At 47.7% G+C, this 12,087-nt stretch overlaps 1 pseudogene; it reads left to right on the top strand.

The window, feature by feature from the left end:
• The first annotated feature begins 410 nt into the window (after positions 1-410).
• On the top strand, positions 411-5,796 carry LOC119161734 (uncharacterized; annotated as a pseudogene).
• The last annotated feature ends 6,291 nt before the right edge of the window (positions 5,797-12,087 follow it).

Below are 12,087 nucleotides of genomic sequence, written 5' to 3'. Positions count from 1 at the left end.
TTATTACGGCTTGGTGGCGCTAGCCACCGCGCGATCTAAAGGGTGCAGCCATATGTATACATCCATCCGTCCATCCATCCATCCATCCATCCATTCATATACCATCCGTCCATCCATTCATATACCATCCGTCCATCCATCCGTCCATCCATCCTTCCATCCATCCGTCCATCCATCCGTCCATCCATCCATCCATCCATCCATCCATCCATTCATCCATCCATCCATCCATCCATCCATCCATCCATCCAGCCATCTCTTGCAGATGGGCGAAGGCTGCGTAGGCATCACACGTGTTATTTTCTTTGTGATCGTGCGTTGTGGGTCGTAACTGGCGTTTTTTGACTTTTGCTTTGCTTACCATAGCCTGAAGTGTGACAGCACTGGTCGCAGCAGTAAACTATTTAGCTATGGTTTACTGTTGCGTTCCGTTCTGTATATCGAGCGGACGAACATCATCTGGCATCTCATTCCATGAGTTTCCCGTCACTGACGAGCGCCTACTTTGGCTGAAGAAGATCTCTCGCCAAAGTGAAGGTAAGCCGCAGTAAAATAAGCTCTGAGTATATTAGAATCGTGGCAGTTTGGACTAGTTGGTATGACATGACGATAGTTATAGCGCGAGAGCAGAACGACTACAGAAGGACAAGGAGGAGACGAGTGCTCGTCTCCTTCTTGTCCCTTTGTCGTAGTTATGTTCTCGCGCTATAACTACCGTCACGCCTCTGAGTACAGTTGAGGGAAGTTTAAGTACGCACCAACTATAGCGACTATAGTTTGTATGACGTTGATGTAAATGTCAGAGTGACTAGTTTGCTGAAAAGGATGCGTTCCTCACAGTACTGCGATGTGATCATGCCACGGACATGCTTGCTCGTAACTACGTGAATTGTGAGGAACATGAAATAACCTCAATCTAAAAACACCAATAGGAATTCTGTAGCTGCTGAACTGAAGACGGACTGCTCGCGAACGCTACGAATATTGCGTTAATGCTACTTACAGGTAAGCTCTACTTTTGAGAAATCCGCATGCAAGACTAAGTGGCTGAGATTATCCATTTGGAGTGCCCCGACTCACGAATATTAACGCTGCGAACTATAACAGCAGTTCTTCTGTTCGCTTCAGAAAATCAAATTTAGCTTCATTTGTACGGTCACAATGCCTGTAAAGCTGTTTCTGATGTTAATGAGCGCACTTTAGTTAGTTTGTTTGCTGACCATCATTTTCATAACAGCTGGCTGATATTGTTCCTAAATTTGCGTGGAGTTTTAACGGCATGCAGGCGACGTTTCGTGGCTCTTTTCACATCTTCCAATTTATTTACTATGTGGGTTACTTTCCCAAATTACATGCAGGACCGGGAAAACAGCCATGGTTTCCAAGTGACAGAAGCAAAGTATGCAGCCTTCATTTTAAACCCCAGGATTATAAGCAGGGCTTGGAGTCTAAAAGGCTGAAGCCAGATGCCATTCCAACAATATTTCCCAGCTATCCAGCGCATCTGCAGCAGCAGCCCAAGAAAGAGCGAAGACACTTGAAGCGCCCACCACTTTCGTCACCTGCGGGCGGACTTGATGTGGACGCCAAAAGAAAAATGTAAGTAAAAATCAGTTTAAATGTATGGTATTTTGTGATATCACTGACCTACATAGTTACATTTCAAATGCGGGAATAAATTATCACATTTCTTTCTGATATCTCATATGGGCTTTACAAATTGTCTGCATTCCAGGTTGGAAACTTCCAACTTTCAGCATGAAGACCAAAGCAGAGAAGTCGAAAGTGGGCACAATGCAGGTCGTGGCTTGTTTGAACCTTCATCTGCACATGAACAAGGCAACCCGGAATTTATGTCAATGTCAAAGTCTAGCGATTCTAACATTGTGCCTTCTGCGCAAGAACAAAGCAACCCGAAATCCATGTCAATGGAAGAGTCCATCAATCCTAACATTGCGCCTGGTCAAGTACAGCATGGTCCCGAAAGTGCACGGGCTTGTTCTACAGTATTACGACTAGCGCACTCAATAAGTGATACATTGACAGAGTGTGCATTGCAGGAAAGGCCACCAATATTGCTTCATGCACCTGCAACATCATGCAAGGCTTACTTGGTTCTGAAGAAGCCTACCAGGACACGAGAGATGCAAACAAGACTTCACTACACAAATATAGTGAAGCTCGAGAAGAAGCTAAAGACATTGACAAGGAAGTGCCAGAGACTGGTTAAGAAGAATGAGAGTCTGAAGGAACAAGCTTCTGCATTGAGAAAGCAGGTGAAAAAAATGAAAGCCTGCCTGAAGAAATCAAACTTAACCATTCTCCAGGTATGTAAAGTGTCAGTCACTCAGTTTAACTGCATAACTTCTTAGGAGATCATTGAAAATGAGCTGTAGTTACGTATAAGCATTTGAATGTTTAAATAGGTAAAAAAAAGTTTGAGAGGAAGCAGGGTGCCGCAGTGATCGTTTAGTTTCTGTGCTCTGTTAGAGCCCTGTGTTCTTCATGGCAGCTACGTACCAACCGGCCTAATTATCTGCATTTTTTATTTCTACATTTCAAAATCCCTACAGGAGAAGATAGACAACAATGACCTAAAGGCTTTGTTTCTTCAGGAACAGCTTGTTTTACTGAGTGCCAAAAAGAAGCATTGGCACAAAGAAACAATAAGGAACTGTGTGCTTGGCATGGCCAGTCACCATCTGGCTACCGCTTGATTCGGGAGAGCGGGGTACTTGTGCTGCCGAGCCGTTCCACACTGAAGCGGTATATTGCAGCTTGCACAAAACAAGTGGTGTCCTCCCTCATCAAAAAGCGGCTTCATGTTGAAGCTAAACTTCACAATGAACAGGTAAAACATGAGCTTTGCTCAAACGAGCATACCATGTTTTCGCTGATTCTTTCAGGCATGCTGCGGATCTCTTGTCGTGGACGAGATGTCCATAAAGGAAGCAATGACATATCAAAAGCACTCTGACACTGTTCATGGTTTGGTGGATTATGGGGGTGCAGAAGAAGACTATGGCCTGGAAAACCAGCTGGCAACACATCTTCTGTGCTTTGTCTTTGTGGGCTTGTCTATCCATTATAGGTATGTAGACAGCTATGTGAACAGTACTAAACAGATAAAATCTGAAAACCTGTATTTCTTAAAAGACCGCATTTTTTCTACAGGCTTCCTGTGGGATACTATTTTACTAAAGCTTCGCATGGTGAACAGTTTCATCTGCTAGCCTTGTAGGTTATGGAATGTGTAGAAGATGCCGGGTTTAAAGTGACGCGACATGTTGGTGATAGCCACAGTGCCAATTTCAAGTTTTTTGCAATGTTGTCTGGAGGCAGCATCAAACCTGTTATCACGTAAGTGCACCTTGGCGTGTCAAGAAGCGCATGACATGCCCGTTATGCTGGGCTTCAAGATGATGGGTATCTCCAGTTAACCATAAGAATCTCTAAACTTGTTCCAGACACCCTCTTGATTCTAGCAACAGCCTATTCATTTCATGTGAGTACTGTCATATCCTGAAAAATATCAGAAATCAATTTTTAGATGTTAAGAGAATTTTCAGGAAGAGTGGCATTTTCCTCCTTGCAGACTACCTAATTTAAGCAAAATGTCTTGCCAATAGGTTTCATTTAACTAATATGGTGTTCTCTGACAGGAATCTGTATGACCTGCAAGAAAAACAAAGTGCCTTCAAGCTGGTGAGGTGCCTGACAAAGAAGCGCCTCTGACCAAGCAATTTTGAAAAATTGGGTGTTGGCAGAGCAGTTGATATCTTTTTTTCGCAGGTAAAGCAATGTTCAATGCAGCCAACGTACTTGTACAAAGTTGTGCCTGTGCAGAAGTGCACCTGAATTGCTCTTGCTGTCAAACTGATGGCACAGAACTGATCAGAGTCACTATGTTTCTGAGCTGAACTGAAATGTTATATTTTCCTGTATGTACACAATTTACGGCATCTACTTGTTATGTACTCTAAAACTGCATTCAGAAAAGTCTGTAACACCCTTGTAATTTCACTGTTCCCCTTTAGGTGACCTCAGTTTTGAGGTTCCTCCAGCAGCATGGAGACCGTTTAGGCACTCATGGCTTTGAAGACTGTTTGCCAACTGTAGAATTCATGAAAATGGTGCACAAGTGGTTTGCGTTGCATAAAATCCAAAGCACGACGTTGGACTGGACCAGCAGAGATGCCATGAGGATGCCTTTCTATGGCGAGGACGATGAGCGGTGAATAATGCATACTATAGTAGCATTAATTATTATTTAACACTGAAATAAAATTAAGAAAACACTTTTAAAAGCAATGCAATAAAGTTTATTTGTTGTCTTGCCAGGTCGGTTTGATAAGTTACACTGTTAAAACATAGAAGTAGCAAATAAAGAAGTCATAACAGACCATAAAAACCTTTAGTAAAGCGAAGAAAATGATTTCAAAGAGACAATTTTCTTTCATTGTGTTGTAAACGTTATATCGTTTTTCAGACTTGTCTAGCTCGAGAAAGAATGCCTCAGTTACTTCAATACATGGAAAGAAAGCTCGAGCTACAAGTTTGAATTTCTTTCGAATGAGACGTATGAAGCGTTGCGAGTGACAACAATGTCAACAACCCTTTGCACCAGGCACCTCCTCAGCACAGGCTTTAAGTTTGTGCTCACTGAAAGATTCTCAAGTGATGATGTTGAGTCACTATTCTCATCCATAAGAAAGCTGAGTGGCTCAAATGATCAAACTGATGCATATGCTGTCCTCTCGGCGCTCCAGAAAGTGCTAGTCACTGAAATCATTCACTCCTCTCCATCCAGCAATGTTGGGAGTGTTGTGGGACCATTGGGCGAGGCTACAGTGCCTACTCTTAATCCTACAAAGGCCACTTCCGATACTGACTTCAAAAAGCTCTTGCGTCCGCACCGGACGCTCCTGAAACGCTACCCACGTATGCTACTTATATTTCGGTACTCTATGATACACAATATTTGACCACTAAAATATAGGTATTGTAAAAAAAATTTTGATACCATGAGCTGCACACATCATCACTACCATAGTAGCGTGAAAAAATCTTTTTGTGGCCACAGGATTAAAGTCCACATTTCATGGCTTGCTAGTGGCACACGACAGTGCTAGTAAGACACCACAGATATAGATTTCAGTTTTCAGCAAGCACCTGTTAGTAAAAATTATATATGGGCGTGTGGGTAATAACTGATCCTTCATTAGCCGATGTCACATTGCTTCGAAATTTTGCATCAATGTGCTGTTGCGAACGTGCCGTTGTTTTATGTTTACATAATTTTTTCCAGATCCTCCACAAAAAAGCCTCCGGTCCAGAACACTTGCTTTGATCACTGGGTTTCTAGTTCGAGCAGTTCAAGACAACTTATTGGGTGAAGAATGCATCATGAAGCTTAAATCACCGACGTTGAACTCGACGACAACTGTCATAATTGCAGGCATCGATAGCGGTGGACTGTCGTACCCGAGCATAGCAATTGTTGGCTTTGTCAGCCTGCTTGAATATGCTGCCTCACGAGCGGTACCTTTGCTGATCAAACGACCACAGCCACTGCAGAAGTTCACGCATGCCGTGTTTCCATCTGTCATTAAGAACCCCCTGTTCAAATGCGAAAGGAATGACAGTGTAGCCCATACAACTGCACTTGTTAAGCTTATTCTCGTGAAGGTTCTGCGACCCTTTCGGGCAAAATGTTCCAGCAATGTAACCGAGACTCATGCGAAAAGGAAGTTGCTGCACGCCAAGCCGCAGCCACTAAAGGTGCTCAAGGTTTGAGCTTGGCAAACAAATAAAATGTACTAGAATTTCACAATGCATGAAGTGTGTTCTTTCTGCTTGAGATTTTTCTTTATTTTAACATAGACGAGTTTCTGAATTAATGGGCTTAAGCATTTAAATAGTGGATCAATCAGGGGCACACCAGTTGAGAGGCTCTACTAAGGGAAGTGCAGCAAAATTTATTTTCAGAAAGCTTCGGGTCAATTGCAGTTACAGGGAATGCATTTGAATTTGCCTTTGTAAGTGACATAATTGTGCTGGTTCTATGGGACAAATGATTAAGTGCCACTGCTTGTAGCAAACTAAATGTATGGTAAGTTCAGTAACTGGGTCCACGTAATGCATAAAAACAGTGTGTTAAGTATGGTCGTGATTATACGTAGCTTACGCTGCTTTATAAAAAGCCTGGAGCTAATCGTACTCCATGTAATTCGTGATCTCATAGTAATACGTGCGCTAAAAATCTTCCAACTCTGAAACTGAGACTCGGAGGATTTGATGTGCTACAAGAAACGAAAATGCGAGCATTGCAGTTTCGGCACTTCTCTTCGTTAAAATGGGCGGAATAAATTGCACAGCTATAATAGTCCTTCCAGGTTTCTACTTCAGTGAATGACAGACTCCTCGACCATGAAGACGTTGAAATGTCATGTCTGAAGAACCAATCTTTTTATTCAAACGGCGGCACCCTGTGAGAACCGCTAGTCGTGCACTACAGGGCGTCCATTGACATTCCCATTATATTGCAAACTTTATTAACGATGGTATCGCGATGAAGGACGCGTGAATGTTCACAACACAGCGGCAAAGCAAGTTTTTCACAGAGCACACACACAGCAGCCACGTTGAGTAATTGTTGGGACCGCTGCACTGAGCGGAGGCATGCCGTCAATGCGCCTACTTCACGTTCTGGGCCTCGTCTCTGAGCACTAGTCAAACAAAAAATTCGACGATCATCACGCAAGTTACTAAAGAAAGAAAAAATATATCTGCCGCGGCACATTAGAAACCTTTCTGACGGTAAAAGAAAAAAAATACCTGGCGCGGAACACTCGCAACGCGGGAACCATTCCAACGGAGCTACGCACTTTTTAAGTTGTCGCGTCGGCTGCTGTGGGGTTAAGTTGAGGCAGCCTCTCGTGACACTTTTGTAACTAGACAAAGACGTGACCCTCCAAAGTTGGAGTCAGGCGCAGCCATAGAGAGAACCGGCATGAGCAGGTCACCAATATATAGAGGAGGTCATGTCCTAAGTACAGCTGTCGTCTGTTTTCTGTTTTTACTTTATTACCCAATCAATTGCGCCAAGCATGACATGCCCAACAGCAACCAGGTGCACAGTCTGGAGGCCCCTACTGCACGCGTAATCCAGAAGCGGGCAAGGAATTCGCAATGCGCCCGTTTACCAGCCTCTGCGGCAATACGCGGCACCCCTCTTTCTACGACGAAATGTCGACGGGGCGCTGAGTAGTTAAAGGCTTGAACTTCTTAAAAAAGCTCTTTTTGCCCCACACCGAACCGCCAGAGCCAGGAGGCGCCGTGTGGTCGTGAAGAATGCGTTAGTGAAAGGAAGCATACACAGACCGCAGACGTCAGAAAGGTGAAAAGGAGAAAAGAGAGAGAGATGGGGGGGGGAAGTGGAAGGAAGAGTGGAGGGGGGTGCCTGGGGGGAGTCCACTTTATATTCTTTTTCTCTTTTTTCTCTTTCTTTTTTCTTTCTCTCTTTCTTTTCTTTCTTTTTTCTCCTTTTTTGTTTTTCCCCCTTTCTCTCCCCCCCTCCCTCTGATTTGAGATTGTATAAAGCTGAGCACCAACAAACTGTACCTTCAATCCTGATGAAGGCCAGACTCTAGGTCGGAACGTCGAAATAAACCATGTTGTGACCGCTCATGGAGGATCTACTTGACTATATGCAACGCTATGGCCACTCAACCACCATGCCAGCCGATATATATATATATATATTGCCACGTTCCATTTCACAAGTTTTTGTTATCGTTCCAAAACACCACACGATTCTCGGCGCAAACCACGCCTGCAGGTTTCGAGAAGGTTTCGGACTGAAGTAGATCGATTCTATAAGGTCACGCCCACTCTGCGAACGGTACGGATTGTTCTGGAACCTACGCCACCACCAGCGATAACGCTAGAACATTCGACGGCAAGGGTATAAATGCCGACGCGCTTCGCCGCTTGTCAGTTGTTGATCGAAGGCCGACGCTCCGTTCGCCGCTATCAGTCTGAGACTGCTATCTGTGCGAGACTGCTGCTGTAATTGGACTTTCTGTTTACCGGGCACAGGTTCGCCCAAATAAACAGTTAAATCCCAACAAGAAGTCTCCTGTCTTCGGCCACGTCACGACCCCGTGACATTTGGTGGAGGTGCTGCTTCGTTCATGTACCGGACGCCCCCGTCAAGCCGTGAACCCAGCCCACGTCGCGGAGAAGACACCGACGCCAACCAGGAGCAGCGAACAAGCCGCCGACAGCAAGGGCTACCACCGGAGTACGGGCTTCTACACGACAAGCCGCGGAAGACCAAGGCCATGACTGCGACTGCAGCGACAATGACAACCGCAGCGTCCCAGCCCACGATGGTCATGCATCAACCCAGGGAACCACCAATTTTCCATGGGTCATCATTCGAAGACCCGGAGTCCTGGCTAGAGACATACGACCGTGTGGCCGTCCTCGACCACTGGGACCATGACGAAAAGCTGCGTCGTGTGTTCTTCTATTTCGAAGACACCGCAAGGACCTGGCTCGAAAATCGGGAGTCCACGCTCCGAACGTGGGATGCTTTCTGCGGCGCATTCCCGCAAACGTTCGCGAGCGTCGCTCGAAAAGAGAGGGCCGCTGCTTTATTAGAGACCCGGGTTCAGCTACCAAATGAAAATGTCACCATTTTCACAGAAGAAATGACCCGACTATTCCGTCACGCTGACCCAGACATGCCTGAGGAGAAAAAAGTTCGTTTCCTCATGCGAGGGGTCAAACAGGAGCTCTCCGCGGGGCTGATAAGAAACCCACCGAAAACCGTCCAAGAATTTGTAGCCGAAGCGACCACTATTGAAAAGACCCTGGACATGCGCACCAGGCAGTATAATCGTCGCCTGACTGCAGACTGCGCTGCTGCTCAAGCCAGTAACTCCGGAGACCTGCGTGAAACGATCCGAGCGATCGTGCGGGAAGAGCTGCGCAAGCTGTTGCCTTCGGCGCAGCCTCAAGTGGATTCGATCGCCGACATTGTGCGAGAAGAAGTTCGGCAATCGCTTCAAATTCCCCACGCACCGCTGCCCGAGCCGGAAGCTATGAGCTACGCCGCTGCACTGCGCCACAACGCTCCTCCCCGTCCACGTCAAAACGCCGCCCCATCGCACTTCCGTCGACAGACGCCACCGCCGCCACCACCCCCACCGACGTCATACCGTTCGCCAGCGGCCCAGCGCAGTGCACCGAGGAAGACTGACGTCTGGCGCACCCCTGACCATCGCCCGCTCTGCTACCACTGCGGCGAGGCCGGACACACATACCGCCGTTGCCAGTACCGACAGATGGGATTGCGTGGCTTCGCCGTCAATGCACCGCGCCCACAGCCAGGAGAACGACCACGTGACATCGCCGACTACCTGACAGGAACTCGGTGGACACCACGAAGCCCTTCCCGTTCGCCGTCGCCCAGCCGCCGCACGTCACCGCACCACCGACAGTACTCTGGCCTAACGCGGGGCCGGTCTCCTAGCCCGTATCCGGGAAACTAAGGGCAGCAACCGGTGGAGGTGCGGTTGCTGTGCGACGAACTACCGAAGATCCTCCGACGACGACGACGCCGCGACGGAGCTTTCCGAACACAACGCCAACCAGGCAAAGCCCTGACGGCGAAAGCTCACTTACCGAAGGTGGCCTGACGACGCAACATGGAAGCAGCGGAACAAGCCGACGCAGCCGTGACCCGACGCCACGCCCTAACTGTAATGCGAGACGGCGAATTAGTGACCTCGACGTTCTTATCGACGGCCGCAGTGTGACCGCTCTCGTCGATACTGGAGCCGACTATTCTGTCATCAGTGGGTCGTTCGCCGCGAAGTTAAAGAAAGTTAGGACAGCTTGGAAAGGCCCTGAAATCCGCACAGCCGGAGGTCATCTCGTAACGCCTGCAGGAATCTGCACAGCGAGAGTCACCATTAACGGCCGTATTTATCCTACAGACTTCGTAGTCCTACAGCGTTGCTCGAGAGATGTCATCCTTGGCATGGACTTCTTATGCCTCCATGGTGCTGTCATCAACCTAAAAACAAAGTCGATAACGTTATCCACAAATGAAGCACTACCGCCGCGCACGCCGTCTGGACACCATGCCTTGAATGTGCTGGAAGAACAAGTCACCATTCCGCCTCGCTCAAGCGTCATTATTTCAGTCGGCGCTCCTGAATCACCTGACTTCGAAGGCGTCGTTGAAGGCAGTCAGCATCTGTTGGTCACCCGAAATATTTGCGTCGCAAGAGGAATTGCAGAGTTGCGGGGAGGCAAGGCAACGGTTATGCTCACAAATTTCAGCAATGAGTACAAACATGTGAATAAAGGAACAACAGTCGCATACATTGAAGAAATTGTCGAAGCCACCAGTGCTTTCGCTCTCGCCGATTCTGCGGAACCTGCTCAGAGGAACCAAGCCCCTCCCATAGCTTTCGACGTCAATCCCAGACTTCCGAACGATAAGCAAGAAAAGCTGAACGCCCTGCTCCTGCAATACGAAGATTGCTTTTCGTCGTCATCGAAAATTCGGCAGACCCCAATCACGAAACATCGCATCATAACCGAAGAAAATGCCAGACCACTCCGTCAGAGTCCATACAGGGTTTCGACGCGAGAACGTGAGGCCATCAAGAGACAAGTTGATCAAATGCTGCGGGATGACATTATCCAGCCGTCCAAGAGCCCATGGGCATCCCCCGTGGTGTTAGTGAAGAAAAAGGATGGGACCCTACGTTTCTGCGTCGATTATCGCCGCCTGAACAAAACCACAAGAAAGGACGTGTATCCTCTCCCACGAATAGACGACGCACTTGATCGGCTCCATAACGCCAAGTACTTTTCGTCAATGGACCTCAAGACTGGCTATTGGCAAATCGAAGTCGACGAAAGAGACCGAGAGAAGACGGCGTTTATAACACCGGACGGCCTCTTCGAGTTTAAAGTGATGCCCTTCGGCCTTTGCTCAGCGCCTGCAACTTTTCAACGCGTTATGGATACAGTACTGGCAGGATTGAAGTGGCAGACTTGCCTTGTGTACTTGGACGACGTCGTCGTGTTTTCCTCGAGTTTCGACGAGCATCTTCGGCGCCTTGAAGCTGTACTTCAAGCCATCAAGACTTCCGGACTCACACTGAAGCCAGAAAAGTGCAGATTTGCGTACGAAGAGCTCTTGTTTCTGGGGCACGTTATCAGCAAGTCTGGAGTTCGTCCTGATCCACGGAAAACAGCCGCCATCGCCGAATTCCCGCCGCCGACTGACAAGAAAGCCGTGCGCCGATTTCTGGGCCTGTGCGCCTATTATAGGCGGTTCGTGAAAAACTTCGCCCGCATCGCCGATCCTCTCACTAACCTTACCAAGGCCGACGTGGAGTTCAAGTGGGAAACGCCACAGGAACACGCTTTCCAGGAGCTTAAACATCGCCTCCAGACGCCTCCGTTACTTGCCCATTTCGACGAATTCGCCGAGACAGAAATACATACTGACGCAAGCAGCGTAGGTCTTGGCGCCGTTCTTGTGCAGAGGGCTGACGGACTTGAAAGGGTTATTAGTTACGCCAGCCGATCGCTATCCAAAGCAGAAGCAAATTATTCCACAACAGAAAAGGAGTGCCTCGCCATCATCTGGGATACGTCGAAATTTCGCCCATACCTCTACGGCAGGCCCTTCAAAGTTGTGAGCGACCACCACGCCTTGTGTTGGCTAGCCACTTTGAAGGACCCTTCAGGTCGCCTCGCACGATGGAGCCTGAGACTTCAAGAATATGACATTACTGTCATTTACAAGTCTGGCAAAAAACACTCCGACGCCGACTGTCTCTCTCGTGCGCCTGTCGACCAACCGCTACCCGACGACCCGGATGACGACTACTTCTTGGGAACGATAACTACCGACGACTTCGCTGAACGACAGCGGGCCGACCCGGAACTTAAGGCCCTAATAGAATACCTCGAAGGCAGGACCGCCGAAGTCCCGAAGGTATTCAAGCGCGCACTTGCGTCGTTTTTTCTACGAAACGGTCTTCTACAAAAGAA

This window comes from Rhipicephalus microplus, chromosome X (assembly GCF_043290135.1).
Source record: "Rhipicephalus microplus isolate Deutch F79 chromosome X, USDA_Rmic, whole genome shotgun sequence".
Taxonomy (NCBI): Eukaryota; Metazoa; Arthropoda; class Arachnida; order Ixodida; family Ixodidae; genus Rhipicephalus; species Rhipicephalus microplus.
The sequence above is the reverse complement of the archived record's forward strand: the minus strand, read 5'-3'. Positions and strand labels throughout refer to the sequence as shown.